Below are 22,058 nucleotides of genomic sequence, written 5' to 3' on the forward strand. Positions count from 1 at the left end.
ATGTTTTTTATTTACTTGTGTAATATGTGAATCAAATGTTATGGCTAATTTGTTTCATATTTTTCATTTTAAAAGTTTTGCTTTAAATATTTTAATCCTTGATTAGATTACAACACTCCTAGTCACCATTTATTTCTGAACACGATTTCTTTTAAACTAGACTTCTTTTAAATACAATTTGGGCTTTGCTGCAAAGCTTAGACTTGCTTGTAGTAGATGAAAGTGGTATGTTTTTGAAACAACTTAAGTATCTTAATGTTGTTTTAAAAAGCATTAAAGTTGCAAATGGAACACATGAAAGCACATTCTTCCTGAAATACAACAAGCAACAGAAAATTTTTACAATTATATTATTACCATAATGATCTATCCAGTGATAGGGCGAAGTACTTAAGTTAAAAACATGTGCTTTGCAGTGGTACTTAAGTACATGTACATGTGCTTTTTCATAAAAGTTCTTAAGTACAGGTGAAGTGCTATGAAGAGTACAGTAAAATGAGTTTTTTTCTATTATTTTATTGATAAAATTTGTGTGTTGTTGCAACAAATAAATATTAATTGTTGCAATTTGTTATCATGTATGTCTTTCTGGTCTAAATATTTTTTCAGCAATGCTAAGAAGTCTCTCAAGTGGAGAGGATGAAGATGGTACAGAAATTTTTTTAGCTAGCACTGCCAGTAGCGTGTATTTTTTGAATTATCGTATAATGTTAGCAGATTAGTTTCGATGGGTAAGGCTGGTGCTTCCAAATAAGCATTTATATTAGTAAGTATTGTATCTGAACCAACTATCACATCTATAGAAAACTGATGGCATGAAACTAAACAAGGACTTAGTTTTTTGGCGGTGGTTCTGTTGTCCTTGGTGTGGCGATTGTTGGTTAAACTGAGATAGAACTACATGTATTTATCATTTTTACTTTTGCTTGCAATTGCCCAGTGAATGTCTGCTTTTCATTATCATCACAGTACAATGAATTTTGTATTATGGGACCAGTATAGAAGCTAATGTATAAATCTCTTTTTTTCAAAATATGGCAAGTACTTGTTAAGTGACTCAGTGAGACCAGCAACAAATGAAGAATGGTACTTAGGCACCATATTTTTAGATGATGTTTTAAGCCCTTAATGCAAACCACTTGCACAAATTCTGTGGCCTCTGCATATGGTTCCAGGATCTCCACAATATCTTAAAGATTTTCGTCATGGGAATTTAGTTCAGTACTTCCGATCATTTCTAATAGTGCTGGGCGATAGTATCGATACATGTGATGGTCGCGATAGTAATCTACTATCACTATCATGATAGTTGAGTAAACACTACCGTATAGCAGGTAATTTTTGACTGGTCCTTATTTTCGTTCGTTTTGTTGCTATTAATTCTGAATGAAAATTAATTCTGATGCAAATTAATTCTGAAGATAGGCGTGACCATAATAAATTATTAGTAACATGATAACAAGCATGGATGTCCTTGAAAACAGTGTTCACCTTCTAAAGAATCTCTTCCAGATCCTACAAGACCAGGGGACCTCTTTCTAATGCTATCAGTCCTGCAGATGCTAATGAAGACATAAGTTCAATTATTTTTGTCTAGTCAAAAATAAAACCAACGAATTTTTATTCTTAAGTCATTTCTGGTTTCAGTCGAAATTTTCAACCACCAAAAATTACCAGCTATACGGTATCACAATTGACAGCATGCGCATTATCAAACATGTGGTTACTTTAAATTAGTTAGTGCTCCAAAAAACAGAATTATTGCCTTTACCTGGTGCTACTATAAAGTAGTGTTGTATGGAAGTATTTTTAGTTTTCCTGCAGTTGATGGTAAAGTGTCTGAGTGCTTGAATAACCTCCAAAAGGCTCATACAGAAATTTCCAGATATTCTTTAGAGCCTATTACTACTGATAATCCTTTGGCATGGTGGAGCACAAATTCCTTTTGTTATCCAGTATCATCACAATTAGCAGACGTTGCTGGCATACATAAGAATATCAGCAACATCTGTTCCCTCTATACATGTATTTATAGCACTGCTGGGAACATAGTTACGTCAAATATTCATCTACCTCTAATTAGGCTTATGTCTATTATGCCCACTATTTTAGGAATAATTCCTTTTAGCAATTCTGTAGAAAGACTCCTAACATTCTTCAAGATCAGAACAATATGCTCACTAACTGTACCATTTATTCCAGTTACTTAATGACTCTATAACAGATTTAATAACTTTAATGTATTTTTTGGGAAAATTTAATGAAAAAAGTTCTTCAAAAATGTTTCAATTAAACTGTTTCATTCCAATTGTTAGCGATAGTTGTATTGCATTATAACTGAAGCCTCCATATAATCTTGTAAAGCATTATTTTGCTGGTAATTGAAAGTATTGTTCAGAATAGAGAATACCCGTTCAGCTGCCCCCAAAGTTGGTTGAACCACCAAGACCATTTTTGCTGCTGCTACCCAAGCAGGTAGTTCCTTTTCATGACCTTTCCACCACTCAATAACATCAATTGTGACATCAGAAACACCTTCAGCTTTAGCTAAGTACGTGGCCAACTCTGCCTTCGAATCAGGTACACTATTCTGAAGAAATTGAAAAGAATTTAAGCATTTGATATCATCAGCTTTTGCTTTGAGCATGTTGAGTTTATATGGACAGAATAATCGAGCTGCTTTAAAAGCTGCAAATGAATCTTTAAGAGATGATTGGAGTTGTTTTGAGAAATAGTCCATCCCTGGTTGTATACCGTATAGCGTCAAATTTTCGTGGTTGAAAATTTTCGTGATTTTTGTGACTGAATGGACAATCACGAAAATATTTTTCACGAAATTTAATTTTGATATAAATGTGGGCGTGTCCCATCACGCCTTTTATTTGTTTCTCGGGCACAGGCTGCACAGCTAAGAGTCTCTCCTATAAAGGGAGTCCACCTTTCTTGGTATACGTGATAGCCACGGATACTCGAAGGGAATTAATATCGAATAATGCTACCACTCATGTTGCTTCTTCTCCAAGTCCAGCTGGAAGGCTAGCTACTAGCGGCCACATGGATAGGAGTGGTTTTAATCATCACGAAATTTTATTTAAATCACGAAAATTTTTTAACGAAAATTTACTTGAAAGCAAAAATGTATGAAATCACGAAAATTTTCACCCACGAAAATTTGATGCTATACGGTACAACTGTTTGCATAGGCAATTAGCTGCTGTTGTGACTGTGAATTACCTGGACTAAACTCTCACAACTGCATTGATATTAGGAGTATTAGCTACTTCAATGGAAGTAACAATAGCTTATATCTTGTCGTAACACATGAATGCTAGTGGCCCATCTCCTTCTAAGTCATACGTTGTTGTAACAAAAGGTTTGCCCCAATCAACAAGTGCAGCTAGCTCAAGCTTGAGAAGAACCATTTTTTTGGATTTTGAAAAAATGTAAGTAGCTTGACTTTGGTAGCAGATCCTATATCAGGATTATTCTTTATAAAAGGTTCAGTATCACCAAACAGAAGAAAAGCCTGATGAAGAATTTCCCATTTTGACCACCATCTAGTAGCACTATATGACATCACAGATTTGCCAGTCTGCTCTTTCCACTTAAGCTTAGCCTTAGAGCTGTGAGAAAACAATGTGGTCCAAGCTGAAAAAAACTCTGAAATATGAGGTACTTGAAAATTGTCGCCAACACGATCCAGTGTGTGAGCAAAACAACCTACATCAAGGAGGTTAGGGTAAACAACCAATAGTGTTTTCTTTGCAACATTGTTAACTGATGCTCTGTCACGCATTGATGCAATCAGTTGTTCTGGGTGAATGCTACAATTGACCGAAAGAACATGGATTAGCTCACGGGCCAGTTCCTCTCCTGTTAAACTTTTGGCAAGCAATTGAACACGTATGACACGTTGTTGAATTTTCCAAGCTTCTGATATAAACTGGACAACAATGGTTAATGCCTAGCCTAATCTTGTTGTTCCATCAAAGATGATGTCCAACTTCTTATCCTTGAGCATTGCTTTATTGGTTGTTTCTTCCTCCTTTAGCACAAATGGAATCAAATCTAACATGAATCGTTTGTCTGTCAGGCGATATCCTGTTTCTTCCAACAACTCCTTAAAGCTATCCAACTTATTGAAAGGTACACCAGCTCTTAGAAACGTCCATACAACTTTTATTTGATAGATTTGCTGTGATTCAGGCAATGTTTCACCACGAGGATGGACTTCACTATTGTACGTCTTCAGTGCTGTAGCAATATCTTGCTCCCTTGCCTCCGCAATTTAATCTTCCCTTCTAAATGTTTCTTAGAGCCCACATGATTCTTTACACTACTCTTTTTTTAACACTATCTTTCTCGACAGGCACGACAGAACAAGTTACCACAGGAAAAAATGAAAGTTTCTTCCGGATAGTCCTTAATACGTTGTTCTGGACGTACACCCTTGAGATCCGATGAACTGGCACTACTTCCTCGACTTCTTAATTTGCCACGTGTGGGATTGGTAGCAACTTTGCATTTCCTTGCCAAGTCTGACCATTGAGGAGCTCGTAGCCTTTCCAAAATAGAAGGCTGAACAGGTTCAGGAGTAGTTGAGAAGTCATCCGATTCAGAATCAGACCCATCACTGCCATTTGTAAGCTCAGTAAGTTCCGAGGTAATTTCAACATCTGAACTGGTTGACATTATAGAATAATTAGAATTCAATTACCGTATTTCCTTGAGTAAAAGCCTCCCCCGAGTAGCCGCCTCCCTCAAATAGACACCTCTCAGGGCCAAAGTAGTGAAGGAAATTACCGCCGCCTTCAAATAGATGCCGCATATCATGTTATTTATTGTTATTATTATTAATAACTAGCAATTAATTAATTAGTAAAATGGCCATCTGGTCACAGTTGAGTCTTATAGACCCTATAAGGTGCTAAGTTCTGCAAGTAATTATTGCATTACGGTATTGAAAGATATCAATGAATCTCTTGTTTGGCAGTAAAAACCAGTGGCAGTTCTAGAATTTTATTTGGGAGGCACAACCATTAAAGGTGGTTTTTACTTAATTAAAGTGCTCATGAATAAGTAAAGTATGTATCACTATGCCATGGACAAAGTGGATTATAAATGACATCTGTACCTGCTTTTAGCAGTTTCTTGATTCCTCAATGATAATGGCTGCAAAACTGCTTCTTTCACCCCATTACAAATGATGCTCACCACATTGCTGCTACCAAGGAGCTTTGGTAGATATTCCTGAATACTGTGTGATATATAGGCACGGTTTCTTGGACCGTGTTGAAGCTCTTTTTACTACAGCATAATGATAGTGAATCATGCGATACACCTTCCTTATGACCTCAAACTGCTATCTCATAGGCATCAAAGCCTCAAAATTTGCTTTGAAATAGTGTTTTTTGTGTTGGATGAGCCTGACTTAAAATTAGGATCACTTGCAGTATACCAGTCCCAACTTTTAATGGGCAAAAAGGAGTAGCAAGTTGCATAGCCATGCCCACTTCTGCTCTTTCCCCTTGAAGTTGGGAAAAAAGACAAGGTTAGGTAAGGACTGTTAGATGATTAGTGGTTCTTGGAAATGCTGTTAGATGAGATAAGTGGTTGCTGGGAGGATTAGGATGATGGATAATTCAGCGATTAAGAATGGGGGATATAGACAGTCTTGATTGTGTCCTGGTAAGTAAGAAACTTATCATCAGCAGTTTGTAGGTACTTGCAGTGAAAGAGAAACTCTGCAAGTTATGAGTTGTACGAATTTTCATTTTACCACTTTGAGGGAGAGATATCTCTTGACTTTCCCTCATGTACTTTCAATACTTAGTGTATGGTCATTTGTCTCTCAATTTACAAATTCATAACTATGATTAACTGTGCCAAGTACATATATTACCCAAGCCTTTCTAAATTACTATATGAGCTCCAGCAGTCAGTAATTATTATAATAACAGTATTTATGGAATCAAAACATTGTAGTTCATAAAATAGTACATGTGTGTAATTTTATAAAACTTTCTGCCTTGTAATATAACATCCCTTACAAGCTACCCTACAACTGCTACCATATTACTAAGTGTCCGTGCCCTTTTATTTTATGGACTTCTAGTGCTTTCCTGCAACACTCAACAGATTACCTCCTATTTCTGTTGTTACAGTAATTTCAGATAAAACTGACCTTGACTATTTGTGGATTTTAACACAGCACAGTGCAATTGCCAATATCTGCTAGAGGGGGACGGAAGTCCCTGGATTAGCCATCTGATTTCATGTCAAGGAATTAGACTCAAACTACCAAGGTCATAGATTGTCTGCTGCTGGGATCTGATGACAGATGTGGCCAGAAATGATGGCTCCACCTTGTCGAAGTGAAGAGACAAGCCAGTTGCCACCTGTTTCCAAAATCTGAAGTGATGGCCCCCATCCTTTATGTTAGTTGCATAATTGTCTAGGTTCGCACTGCCTGCTGTTTGGTGTGTTCATGATCCATTCTGATTGCCATGGAGGAGAGAAAGCAGAAGACCCAAGTCAGGAGGTCTTATATGTTGCTCATGCTCCTCCTGGAGGGTAGATATGGGCAGAGTGACCCATTCCTTCAGATTGATCTATTACCCACTCTTCATTTTGTCCACTGTTTTTCCTGGAATTGGGGAGAGAGACAAGTTATAGACACAGCTGAAGACCATAGGGGAGGGCCTGGCTGGTGCAACAAGTTCCACAGGACCTTGTAAACCCTGCTGGAGGCTCTGAGAATAAGGGCAGCATGTGCACCACTGTGCTGAGGACGTCAGCTATCTCAACTGAATCTAATAGCAAAAGAGAGGGAGGGTTGGTTGAAAGAAGCATGACTGCTTGGGCCATTGCTTCCATGCTTGAGGGAAAGCAGCTGCTATCCTGCTGGGGGAAATGCATCTTGCCAGAACCACAGCCCATTAGTTGTGATGGTGGGTTGCAAGTTTGGAAGTCCAGCAGGAGAGGAAAGAGCATAAACCCTACCCGGTTAGTAACTAAAACCACAACACTAGTTAAGTGCAGGTAAACAACAATTCTGCCATCCATGAGTAACCAAGGATAGCAAAATGCATTAGCATGCTTGTGGGGTATTGCTGTGCATGAATGCATACCTGACAGTGGAGGTAGGGTCTCCTAGTGCATTGTGTGAGCTTCCAGCTGTCATGGGGACTGATCTAAGGCTTGATAGAGCTTTATTGACCCCAGCTTGTACTAGCTATGTATCAGATTAAAATTATTAATGTATCATTACAGTCATTAATATCTAAGTCTAATAAACCAAGAATGCCTACACTAACTGGATTAAACCTAGCATCTAATATCATTGTGAACTGAAGTGAAGGATGTACTATAGACCACCCTAGGCGTGAATTGGAAAAGTCATGAATTTCATTAATTTTATATACGGTACCCGCCCACATATCATAATTGGCTGCCATTTTGGTTGGCAAGTTTATTATGGAAGTCAATGGAGGCACGAAGAAAATGCCTCACTTACCTGCTGTAGCTCTATCAATAGCTAAAAAGCGCTTGTTATAAGAAAGAACAGCTGCCTCTAAGCTTCTCCTGTCAAGGATTTGGTCAAATTTGGTCCAGAATTCTTAATACAGGTTTGTTTTTATGTAGGCCCGTTTGTTCTCCATTGAAAGTTGCCAACCAAAATGGCGGCCGGAATTTATTTCATCCTAAACCACGCCTTACAACCGTAAAAATTTCTAATAATCTTCCTACGCATTCAATTCTCGCCTAGGGTGGTCTATAGAAATTATTCCAGTCTGCGGCTCTACACAACTATGTATTACCAGTTCAGCTCCTTTTATTAATGCTGTTACAATTTTTTATATTTTTATTTCATTTTCTTTGTAGAACAATAAAGTAATGATGTCTTATTTATGTAATGCTATACCAATTTTGAATACTTCTACTGTTGTTGGAGCTACTGAAAAGATTTATGATCCAGATCTTGTTTTCAGGTGCCTTTGTTATGCTATTAGCAGAATGGCATCTTGTCGTACTATCATGCATCATTGTCCTTATAAAAAAGCAGTTCCAGCTCTAACAGCAACAGTTACTGATATGTTTTGCAATTAATTTATAATGTTATTTTAATGTATCTATCATTATAGTCAGCTGCCATAGAGAGAATACTGGCAAGGATACTGGCTCCAGTAGTAGTCTCAGAAGTAGTAATGATTGATGGGGCATTGGACACAGTTGGCAGCATAACAGTCCATGCATCGTGTTGTTTATCATTCAATCATTGTAATGGGTTAACAACAAAACACACTGTAGGGTTGCTCCTTAAATGACAATAGTATACAGTATGAATTTATCTACTATAAAAAAAATTAAAAAGCCATTGCAGCAAAAAGCATAACCATACTTTATGTAATAATTGAAGGCATTAAGTCTTTAGTAGGCCTTTAAACTCTCCTTTGTATACACTCAATTAAAAAGTATTATATTGATCCAAAATCCACTTACCACTGGCTGATGTCATCTTCCCAGGCACTTGCATCAATTAGAAATGGATCACTATGCTTGGAGTATGTTTTCTTCAAATATTTTTCATTTTTTGTATGTATCTTTTTGATCTTGACTGGAAAGAGTGGTTAATGGCTCCATACATTGATAAAATGTCTATGCTTCTACAGTAGCAGTTATTATTTCAAAAAAAGAACCTCATTGATCTATCTCATTACAACTAACCTAAAGTAAGGAAATGGAGTTGACAAACCTTAGAACTAGAACTACTTGGTAATGGAGCTTCTAAACCTTGAACAGTATAGGCTACTACATCCTCCTTGAAATTAAAAAAGCCTTGGATTCATTTATCTCGGAGCAACACATTTGATAGGTGCACCTATGAAATGTCATAAAATGTCATCGTTTGAGACATTGACAAGAAAGTCTTAAAACAATCCATAGTTGACATACGTTGAATATTTGTTGCAGGATTTGGCATGTTATTGTTTGCTTTTTGTCTAATTCAAATCTCTGATTACCACGTACAAATGTCAGTGGTTCTGCCAAAGCCACTTTCGGACAAGGGGATTTGAATTTTGATGGTGTGCTTCACCTCTAAAGTAAAAAAAAAACTTTATTGGTTGTGATGGTGATATTGTTTGGTAGGTGCATTATTTGTGAAGTACTGCTGATGGCACACTGTAGGTTTCTGAATTACATATGTACCGCCGGTATAGCCGGAAAATTTGGCAGTCTAAAAATTTGGCGGTTTTGCATCAAATTACCTAAATATAATATTGGTGGTCTCTTAATTTGGCGGTTTACTATCTTGCCTTTTCTTTAAGCACTCTCAGCTCTTCTTGAAGCTGCTCCTTGCCAGTCCTTGCCCACAGTCTTGACTGAAATAGTTAGAAATACTCAGAAATACTGTCATTTTGGCATTTTTTAGTATCATGTGCTCATGACGGGATCCGCCCATCATTGCAATTATTATTGGTGGTTATAATATTGGCAGTTTTATTTTGAACCGCCAATCCACCAAATTTAATTCTTCGCCAAATTTTCCAGCTATACAGTACCGTATAGCGGAAAATTTTCGTGGTCCAAAATTTTCGTGGATCCGTCCAAAAATCAATTTCGTGGCTTTAATTTTCGTGGTTTTCTACAATTCGGCCATCTTAAACCGTATAAAATCAATTTTCGCGGATTTTATTTTCGTGGATTTTGAAAAAAACGCAAAATCCGCGAAAATTTTGGGCCACGAAAATTTTCCGCTATACGGTATATGTATTCCATGTGAGGTACAGTGGAGTGAATGATGTCGTAGGAGATGAAGCATCTTTCTATAGACTGCATCTCAAGTGCAATACTGTTTAGTGGGTAATTTAGGAGAGTGAAAGGTTGACAATAGCTAGTTTTCATTTCATAATAGTTCTTGACGGTTGGTCCAGACTCTAATCTCCAAATTTACCAGCTGTACATTAGTTCACATAACCAATTTTGCTTGTTGTGTGTGGGTACATCAATACTGACAATTCCACCTAGATGCATATAGTGGACCTATTGTGCCGCATGTTTCTAATGTACCCTTCCCCTTTTACCTAGAGATGTTGAACTCAATCCTCAGTGGTCCTTTGATTAATGATCAACGAATTTGTCAAACATTTACTGTACCACTTGTTGAATGGAACCCATCTACATTGTCTATACAATTATAACTATGAGGAGGATACTGAAGGGATGACACTTTAGTACAGGAGCTTTGTAAATGGCCCACTTCACCATGCTTCAAATGAGATCCAATCGGTCTAGAGCCATCTGCACCTTCGAAACATCTACTAGGAGATGAGCCTGTGGGACCACAGGCCAAATGGATCTGAACTGCTGTTTCAAGGTGGAGCTAGTGTCTTAGAAACTAAAGATGATTTCTTGTTCTCTGTGGCTGCAGATGCAGCTGCCTTCACTGCTTTCATCATTTGCTTTTTTATTCTCTTTATTTGTAGATAAAGAGTCTGCTTCATATTTTATACTGCTCTCCAGCCATTTTCAGATTGGCCAACCATCTTTATTGGCCTTTGGTGATGTACCACTGACTTAATACCTTCATCGAGACTCCTTTTTTGTCTTAGTGTTCAACTGGGTAAGAGCTTCTGGGGAGTTGGGAGTGCTGCAGTAATGGCAGTAGATATTTTATTTAGCTCCTTTGAGAAATCCTTCAGTCGTTCCTTCAACTTTTTGATGAAGACGAACTAGTCTTCATTGCCTTTGCTCTTGAATTCTAATACTGACCAATTGATTTTTTACTTCTTTGATGCCAGTTCTGGCACCTTGTTAAAGTGGCTTGATATCTTTGCAGATAAGTCGTCATTCTGCTTGTTAGTTTTCTATATAGAATCTGTGAGTATGGCAACTCTTGTTTACACATTCAGAGCCAGTAGGAATAATATACATCACACAAAAAAATGGTAGTTTCTGCTTGCACAGTGATGCACCATAGACTGAATATTGATTCATTCATCCATTTTGAAAGATGTGGTTTTTCCTAACAATGCATAGATGTTTGAACTTCACCTCTCAGCAGTTTTGTGATTAAAGTCATACATGATGTTGTGATCAGTACCAATCACTTTCTATGCCTTCAAATTTTTATCTTCCCATTTGAAAATGCAATCCTCCTTATTATCACTCCTTGCCACAAACCACTTCACTTTGTTATGAGGCTTTCTGTAAGTAGGAGGTAGTGCACAAACAATGAAAGGCCTGTCTGTGTTACTCACTTCCATTGAGCTAGATCATTGAAAAGGATAATTTACAAGTGTTCATGTCACTTTAGGTGCCAGAGAGAGAAGAGCAAGTAATTTTGGGCGACATCACTTAGGATTTTTCTGTCTGAAGCAGTTGTGTCTCAGTCTCTTAGTTGCATGCCTGCCATTTGCTTCTTCAGTTTTATTTTTCTTCATTCCTTTCTTTTTAATTTGCTAATGGCTTTTGTTTCTTATGTAAGAAGAAATTAATAAGAAATAGTTTGCAACAAAGAAATCAATTTTAGCCTACAATTTACAATGAATTTGACATATTACTCTTAGCATTCCCCTTAGACTTCCCACCACCTGTGTAATTCAAGTTGCACAGTTTTGGCTCAATATTTTGTAGTCTTCTATTAGCAGATATTCTTAATTGGTGGTGGTTTTGTATGTGGTGATAGGTAACTGAAGTACAATGGAAAGTATAATATCTTTCATTGATGAGCTACTTCCTGTATTAATTCTCTTATGCCCACACTGTTCTAATGCAAAGCATACTTTTCCAGACTAATTTTCTTTATTTTGTCACTGAATTACAATCTTATGATTGCAGCAAAAACATACTTTCTGTGATAATCCTCCTTCTTGTACACCAACTTATTTGTTATCTATTATTGTAGAAGGAGAAAGAGAGAAACATCTTGTACTGTATAGTGCAAAATATTTGAAGGGTGTAAATTTTGCAATTTTAAAACAAATTGCAAAAATTACTTTGTCCCTAAAATTTTGAAAAATTTTACACAATATGGCACATTATCTATGCCACATTTTATTGCAGTAGTTTTGCCTGTGTCACTATAGGTCCTGAGGCCAAAGGCATTGGACAGTATTTATTGTATTTTGGAAATTTTTATTTTAAAAGAAACTCAATTAACGATACAAAATCAATAACAGCCTCGAAGAAGTTGAATCACAAAATAAAGAACAACAGAAAAAACCAAAAAATGGCATTTATGTACAAATTCATAACATTATTCATAATCATAACTGATTATTATTAATACTTAAATAACAACTAATTAATAACTTTACAACATTCCTCCCTTTTATAAATGAAAGATAGGGACCATAACAATCAACAGGTCCTCCAGGTCTTAGCAAACAACTGGCTGCTGGAAGAGACTGTAGCAAATTTTGTGGGGGTAGAGACCAGATTAACTGTGACTTTGTAATCTCTGCAGATCCTAACATTCCCATCCCGCTTGATAACAGGAACAATAGGGGCTACCCAGTTGGAAAACTTGGCTGGATTAATCTCGTTAGCATTAACAAAGTCAGCAAATAGTGTGTAATTAATGGCACATGTTCTACTGTCAATGTCACCAAACTGGCCTCTTTGCATTGGTTTGACACCAGAATGCTATATTTATAGTTGCATTTTGCACTACACAACTTTTCTAAAAGCACTGCAGCAATATCATACTATCATTATTCACTACTTACTCCTAGCACAAATCTACTGGTGGAATTCTGTAGTTTGTCCATGAGTCACCTTAAGACTTACTGAGAACTGTCAAGTGTCTCAGCTGAGAAGCTCAGCAACAAAGCCCACTAAAGGATCTTGCAGGAATCCAGTAACACTTAACACTGATATTGAAATAGCTTTTTACTGAAATCACAAGGTCTTGTTGTGAAGTTACAAATCTTGTGTAGTTATTTTAGAAACCATTTTGTTAGTTGTTGTTCTCGTACGACAAATCTTTTTTGCAAAAACTGAGATTTATTTGAGACTGTAATATGCTATTAGTTGCATGTTTACCTATCTTTGCCCTTGGAATAGTGATCCATAGAGTGTCCTTATTTTTAACTAATGCTTTCATCAAAGATATAAAAAGTGTTATAGGACAGCTTGCTGTCAGTTTTAAACCTGGCTTTTATTCTAAAATTTGATGCCTGAAGTCAAATCCTTCAGTCTTAAGCAATGGCATAGCTCTGATATCATGCCGTACTTTGACTGAACCAAATCAATCCCCTTATTAACCTTTAGTATTGTTACTATTGCCTTCAAATATGTAAAAAAAATGTTTTATAATGTTAAACAGGAAGTAAATTTAGCTTTCTGTATGTGAATGAGACAGTCCTCCCTTGGTAACAAGTAGTGCAGATGGCATATTGATGCCCTTGTGTGCTCTATGGATTGTGGGCAAGAACCTGCCTTGACCATATGACAAACAAGGGGATAGGCCAAGCCCAGTCTAGTGTTTGCGAAGAAATAATGCGGGGTATCCTGCTGTCATAATTGACGGTCATAAGTAAGCTTGCGCCTTTGTGGAGACTGGGCTTGCTCATTTCTATTATACACCATGCAAGAAACTGTTGTTTTTAAAATGTCTTGTAAATCCAGGTGTACAATCTTATCAATGAAATTGGCTCGTCCATAATATTTCAACATGTATCAGTGTAATTTTTGCATTAAACTTTTCTGTAATAGTTTTCAGTGAGACATCATTTGTGTTTACTTTATCTCTTTTCCATCCTCTCTATCTAGTCTATGGGATAATTATGTGAAGTACAAGGATGGATAGCTAAGTGTCCTCGTCTGATCTGTTTAATTTGCTGAGGCAAAATGAAAGTGTAGTGTTTTTAAAAAAATTCTTTACCTGCTGTATGATTATTTATTCGTTTCACTCAATCTGTTTATTTTTATATTTATTTAATGAATGATTTTCCATGTTAAGTTTTTATCTAATAGCACTATTGAAATGTGATAAATGGCAAGAGTCATCAAGAAAGACTTTCCACAAGCTGGGACTAACTTGAGAAGTGCTTCTTCAAGTCTAGGAGCATTTAATGAATGTCAACAATGATACAAGAGGCTAACTAGCACTGTCATGTTCAACTACAGTTATTTATCATGAAGAGGAGTAGAATAAGCAATATATCAGATACAATCAGTACATTATTTTTTATGAAGAGTTCGTCAGATAGTGAAAGTAGAAGCTTGTTTACTTGTACATATCTATGGCATATTGTAAATCTTAAAAATAAAGATAAATTGCCGTGGGAGTGGATGTTTGGTTTTTAGAAAGTGGTCTCTTAAAAATTGATATTTTGTGACTCCTTATTAGTGACTATTATATTTAAGTGATAAACAAACTATGCTGATATTCTATGCACCTTTGCCAACAACACCTTTGATTTTTTTTACATTTTCTAATTACATATCTCTGCCATGTAAAGAGTTCAGCTGATTTTTGAGTTATGATTTCATAAAAAAATATTGTTATATATAGAAGAAGCAGCATTTTACAAATAATTTTTTATCTTCACATTAGAATAATACTGATTGTAATTCTGTTATTTTCCCAATGTTTTCATGTTGTCACTAACTCTTTTAGTGTTGTTATATATGCTAGCAATGATGATTCTGATCAGTGTGTTTTCAAAACAGAAAGAATACATTATTTGCAACTCAATGTTGTAGCAGTCAATATCTAGATTCAGTTCAATTTCTCATCTTAATGATATTTCAACAGCTTCTTTTATCATTGAAAATTGTACAACTGATGTTGATTTAGTAGTTGGGGGTCAAGATGAAACGGTGTACATGAGACCTATATATCCTGGTCAAAATGTATGATTACCACTTGATGCGAAAGACTCATACAGGCCAAATGTCTTCCACTATGCAATGGTATAACTTTTACAATTGGAATTTAAAATTTAACACAATTTCTTGGAAGCTATCACCAAAAAGTATCAATCATATTCTTCTGGAGGGTCAACCTTGTACCTCAGTTAATGTTACAATGCTCAAATTTGACAACTCAACCTACCTTGTAAATGCTAAGCTAACAATATCTTCACATTATATTGCACCTGCATTTACCATTAATTTTAAAAGCTATCAAATTGTCCCATTGATGTGTCTCTTCTATGTTCAGACACAAACTTTTCTATTGCTACCATTGATCAACCTAACCTTTGTTGGCTTCGATTAATTACATTTCCGAGCAACACAGCTGCAATTGGGGCAGCAAAAGTGTGTTATTTATACTGTAAAGACACTTTTAAATCTTATACCATTGTTGTTGTTAATAGTACAGATGTTACTATGGCAAATCTTAACATTCCAGATGATAGCTACTCACTGTGCCTTGATAACAGAAAGGAACCCGTATGTTCACAGAGTTCTCGTGGCTAGGGTGTAGTATTTGGATCAAATGAATGCAAGCAATGCAGGAACTGGTGGTTGTTTACCATAGTAATATATACAGCTAGTGGTCCTGTGTTTATTTGGTTGTTATATACCCTGAAGCTGGCAATATCTTCTGGTACTATTAATGGCATTATACTTTGTGTTCAAATGTTTCAGGTAATTGATACTTGATTGTCAGGTTATTATTACTTAGACACAGCATTGAATGTGCTTGTAGCTTTCAAGCTCACATACCCCCAATGTCTTTACAATAGCATGACCAAGGTGTTGAAATCTGGTTTTAGCATTTTATATCCAGTTTATCTTACTACAATATTAGTTGTACTGATTGTGTTAAGTTGTTATTCAGTGAGAATCTCAAGCAGAATCTCTGGTTCATCAGTACAAGTACTGGGCACTGTAGTACATCTTTCATTTTCAAACTTGCTAATATCAATAATGGATGTATTCACATCATTGATATATTCACTGGTGAGAAAATTTATAATTTTTAAATGTATATGTTATGCTGTGTAATTTACTAAATAGATTGTTCATAAATTTTTAAAATTGCTCTGAAATTGACTGTACTATATAGTACATTGTCATCAGCCAAATTTCACCAAAAAGACTAGAGAGAATTATCAATTTTAATAACTTCTTCTCATATATATGAATTTATAAAGTTGCTCCTAAAGCTAAATGCTTATCAGCTCATGAAGCATGCTTTTAGCTCACTTAGAATCCTTTGAGGGAAACCCTGAGTTTATTTGTAAACACTGATTATATATGTTTTGTTTAATTTAACAAGATTTATGTTAAAAAAACCTTTCAATACAGGGCATGTGTTGACTCTCACAGTAAACAACATGTTCCAATTGTTCACAGTTAACACATTGCAGTGTTATGGCATTATGCACTGTCAACCATGACTAAATTAAAGCCACAAATATTGACTCAAAGCCGCAAATATTGACTCATGAAAAGCAACTACATATTGGGCTCATGAAAACAAACCACTATACAGTGTGTTTTAGTATTATCTACTAATTAGCCAATTATTAGATTTCCTTTGCTAATTAAATTAAGTTGTTTATTGTCAGACATGTCTGATTAAGGAAATAGGCTAAGCCTAATTTTGTTGACATTATTATCCTTCCAGCAGCAACAAACATAAACTTGTCTATAATCAAGAGTGGATAATTATTTCTCTACTCTTGCTATGATATATATATACACTGCATACAAAAATGTGCCAGTCAGTCAAAACATGATCATGCCTCTCCTGTTCGTAGTTATTCTCTTATTCTTCAGTAGCTCCTACAGTGTCTCCTCTCAACAGTATTATGTGTCTGATAACTGCAGTTCAATTACTCATACACCTTGTGATTCTTTATCAGTATATGCTGGGAATATGTCTCAATATAACAACACCATCTTCTACTTCATTGGAATTACTAATATTAAATATTACAAAGTTTTCATGACTGCAGTAGAGAATGTCACTCTACATGGACTTGATCAATCTCCTGTTATTCAGTGCAGGACCAAAAAGGAATCTACTAGAACTATGTATAGCATTTCAGTATCTAACAGTGATTATGTCATTTTTTCTAACATATCATTTATTGATTGTTCAGTGGAGATTATTTCATCCAACAATATTACAATGACTAACTCTCTCTTTGCATCACCCTCTGACATATCATATTTAAGTACAATTAATGCTTTTGGTTTTAAAGTGTTGTCATCAGTTTTCACTGGAGGCTATTTTGTTTACATTCAGTATTACCCTCTTCCAGAATGTAACAATAAATTACTCCATTACTCATTGATTCTGACTAATGTTGTCTTTACTGGCAGTGGTATGGAACTAGCCATGGAACATGGTACCTCATACAATTTATCGGTCATCTTTGAGCATGTTCATTCTAATCGTTATGTAAGTTTATTAATCTGTGAGAGTATTTTTCACTTTTCCATCAACAAATCATCATTTTATGATATTACTAATGATATTGGCTTTTCCATTGAGTTTGATGAAAATTTATACTATCCAACTGATTGCACATATCCTGGTATTCAATTAATTTCTACTCTTGTAATTAAAGACAGTCTATTTTACTGTAATTCATATGGACTGAAGATAAGTGGTCACAAGTACTTGCCAGGATCAATGAACTACCACATTATTATTAATTCATGTATGATTTATGACAATTATAAAGAAGGTTTATTCATTGATGGAACTATTTTGAGATTGACCCAAATCGATATCATAGGTACTGACCTTATTGGGAATAAGGGAAATAAAGTAATCAACTGTGATGCTATTAGCCTTAGTAATGTTAATGTTGCTAACAGTCACTCAACAGGATTGACACTTCGAAGAGCATTAGTAACAATTAAGAATAATTTAATATTTACAAACAATACTGGAATAGTAGGAGGAGGATTAGCAATAAATGATTCGTCACAATTAACATTAACAGCATCAGCTTACTTAATGTTTATTGATAATCATGCTTCTTATAAAGGTGGAGGGATCTATGTTGAAGAGTCATCAAATAGTGACATAAAATTGATGATACCAAATAGACCTCTTACATTAATAAATAATAGTGCTGGACTGGAGGGTGGTGATATGTATGGATTCCATATAGCTACATTTAAACCACTGAAATTGACAAACCCAAACATTACTTCAACAAGTGACGCAGCAGTAATTTGTTTATGCGATCCTCATGATATCAATGTTGCTAAAAAATGTTTACCTTATAATGCAAGGAAGCCACACATTTATCCAGGACAGTCATTAAAATTTCACGTGGCTTTGTTTGGTTCAAGTTACTTTGGATTACCAACTCCCACAGATGGTACAGTGAAAATATATAACTCCTTCAATGTGGTCAATCAAATTGTATATATTCCCAATACTTGTTCATTGATTGAACATACACCTAAACGGATTCAAGCAGGAAAACAAAGTTACCTGACACTTGAATCTTCATTCCATGACATTACTTTTAATTTCATTGTTAATGAGTGTCCCATTGGCTTCAGTACAAGCAGTTCACAAGGTTTCTGTGCTTGCAGTCAAAGTGTTTCAAGAGAGAATGTGACATGTGATATAAGGAGCCTAAGCATTACACACAATGGTCTGCTGTGGATTGGAACATATACCAGTACACCTTTGAGTGCTAATGCAAGCAATCCTAATGCATGCATTATCAATGAGGAATGCCTCCTGTATTGTTCTCCTAGTCCAGTCACCTTTCAGTTGAATGACACTGATACTCAATGTGTGGATAATAGAGGACACAGAATGTGTGGATCATGTAGAGAGGGATACAGTCTGCTAATGGGATCAAGCAAGTGTGGCCATTGTCACAATAATTACATCATAGTAATAGCTTGGATTGCTCTGTTTGCGGTCATGGGTGTACTACTTGTGGTTCTAATGATCGCTCTCAATTTAACAGTATCAGTGGGTACACTCAATGGTCTATTATTTTATGCCAACATTGTCAAGTTATGTGAGCCAGTCTTCTTAAAGAAAGGAGCATTACCAGTCTTGACCCAAGTGGTATCATGGATTAATTTAGACTTTGGGTTTGAGATATGTTTTTACATTGGTATGGACAGTTATGCTAAACAATGGCTCCAGTTTGCTTTCCCTCTCTACTTGTGGATCATTATTGTCATCATTATACAATTGTGTCGGAGATATGGCAAGATATCAAGACTGATGGGATCTAATGCTGTTCCTGTTTTGTCTACACTTACATTTCTCTCATATACAAAACTAGTACGTACCATTGTTATTGTACTACACAAGCGTGAGGTAACTCTTCACTGTACAAATGAGTCAGTAAGATCAGTTAGTTTATGGTATGAGGATCCTAATATTGAATATGCCAAAGGAAAGCATGCTGGACTATTTGGATTTGCCCTATTGGTGTCTGTTTTATTTGTCATACCATACACACTGTTCCTTTTATGTCATCCAGTGCTTGAGAAGCATTTGTCACATTTTAAACTGTTTAAGAGCTGGAGTCGTTTCAAGCCTATTATTGATGCTTATAGTGGTCCAATGAAAGACGGTTATCGGTTTTGGCCTGGTCTACTGCTAGTGGCTAGGATACCTGTACTTTTAACTGTCACATTTTTGAAGAATGAATCTTGTTTCTTTTTATTGGCAGTAACAGCTATGATTCTCTCCCTTAGTTTTATTTTTGGTGGTGTGTACAGAAAAAAGTTAAACAACATCATAGAATTTTGGTTCCTATTAAACTTGTGCATAATGTCTTCTTTGTCTATAGCCTTTACTGATGACAGGAAAGTATTGATCTGGTACAATATTTGTTTATCTGTTTTTATTTTTAGTTTTCTTTTGATAGTTGCTTATCACATTCACCTGCAGTCATCGCATAGGAAATGTTATGATGCTCTAATTAGGAAGTTATTCAAAAAACATGATGACAATGACGAACCTCTTTTAGATGTAACTGAATCACATAAAACTGTTGATCAGCAAAGGAGAGAAATTGTACCAAGTTCTACTGATGTTAGTCTTCGTACTAGTCGTGAATCAGTTGTAAATTTATATTCTTAATTTTGGCCACTTTTTAATAGCAGACTATTATGGTATTAATCGATTCGTTTCATAACTATACTAATTATTAATTGTACCTGTTTTATGTCTCTCTATACATTAATTAAGTGAAATTATTTAAATAGACTGAAGTGAAAAGTGGACAAGGAGAGGTTATAGTCAAATAATCTCCCACCTATGATCAATGACTACAGGCAGAAGGGTCTGGGCAGTGAAACTAGTATTCTATTTAGTATACCTTGAACTTAGTTGCTTTCTTTGACATATTTTTTTTGCACAACTCTCTATTTTTGTTCTACTTTCAGTTTTTGTGGGTTTCCCCAATTTTCTCCATCTCTTTTTCCCATTATTATTATTGCTATTACTACTATTCTTACTATTATTATTATAGTATTATAAAATTCTTAAATTTCCCATAAACAAGTAACTTGGCGAATTTCATTTCATTACTAGTTATACCACTTCTGCTTTGTATCCTTCATACTAATCATGATCCCAAGAACCAGTTTCATTTAGCAGCACAAAAATCCTAGTAATAATAATTATTATTATTATGCAAGTATTAAAGTACAATACAAATGTACAGGTAGATTAATTTTACATCTATGTTAAGCTACTAAAAATATTTTAAGTAAAATGGCCAAAACTATGGCTAACTGTCTTTCATGAAATATGATGCAAAAGCCCTCATGTAAATTTTCCACCAGGCGATTCTAATTACAATTACTACTCTATGAGCATTTTATTGAGGACTTTACTTTTAATTTATCTTTTTAACGTCAGCATCATCTTTACATTTTACATAAATTACATAATCAAGACTTGAATGCAATACAATAATTCAATCAAAAGTTCAACTCTCTCATGTTCTATTTTCATTACTAATAAAAATTTTCATTCATCTAGCTAGGAAAAATTTTGTTGGGAGAAATTTCATTTGAAATTGTACAGGTGTGACAAACAGTACCATACTAATGGCTACATGTACATGTATCTGAATTTAATTACATATTGTCACAAGCTGTGTAGGGAATGTGCTTATGGCTTCAAAGGCAGAAACAAAGTTAAATAATGTACATGTATTACTTTTTTGTGGTTAAAAAAAATATAGTCACAAACTTGTGCCTGTACACTGTATAAATAGCATTTTCTCCTCTCTCTTACAAATTGTAGTTGGAACAAAGTCAGCCAATGTCTCCACCTCATTCAGGGTAACTTGAAAACTACTGTACCGATTGTAGGCCAGTACTGATGATACTTAATCTATTAAAAATAAATAAAAATATTATAAGTAAAATAAAATATAATCTGGTCTCCTCTTTTTCTTTTTTATGTGTATATAGTATTTATGTACGCATGCTTGTCATAACGTTTATTACAGTATAAGGTGTGATGCTCAGATAGTACTCACAAAAGGATATTACATGTACAGGTAGTTGACAAGCTCCTATTCCTTACATAGTATAGGGAAATAATTACAGTATTAAAGAACTATTTGTAGTGCAAATGGTTTTTAATGCTGTAATTACTAAGTTAGAAAATATTCTCAATGCACAGCAATACTCCTTTGTCTCCCTTCAATCTTTCTTTACATATCATCTTTATTATTATTATTATTATTATTAATAAGAAAGAAAAGGGCAACAAAAAGAGAGGAAATATATAGAAAGGAGGAGAGGGAGAATCCGAGAGAAAGACAAAAAGAAAACAAAAATAAACAAAAGTTAAATAGACCCATCCACCTCAGGGGGGAGGAGAGGAGATCTGCAGAGCCTATAATAATAATAATAATAATTATTATTATTGTTATTATTACTATAACTTAACAACACACAAAAACAATTAACATAGACGGGGAGAAAACAAAATCAAAATAGTGTTGAGGGGTCTAACTCCAAAAATTGAAGTAGCCATGAAGAACAAACAAAGTAAGAGAAGAGAAACAAAGAAAATTAAAAAAACAACACACAAATTAGTAATAATATAAAATAACTAATGAAGACAGGACAACAAGGGC

Source organism: Amphimedon queenslandica, unplaced genomic scaffold (assembly GCF_000090795.2).
Source record: "Amphimedon queenslandica unplaced genomic scaffold, v1.1 AMPQUscaffold_13080, whole genome shotgun sequence".
Taxonomy (NCBI): domain Eukaryota; kingdom Metazoa; phylum Porifera; class Demospongiae; order Haplosclerida; family Niphatidae; genus Amphimedon; species Amphimedon queenslandica.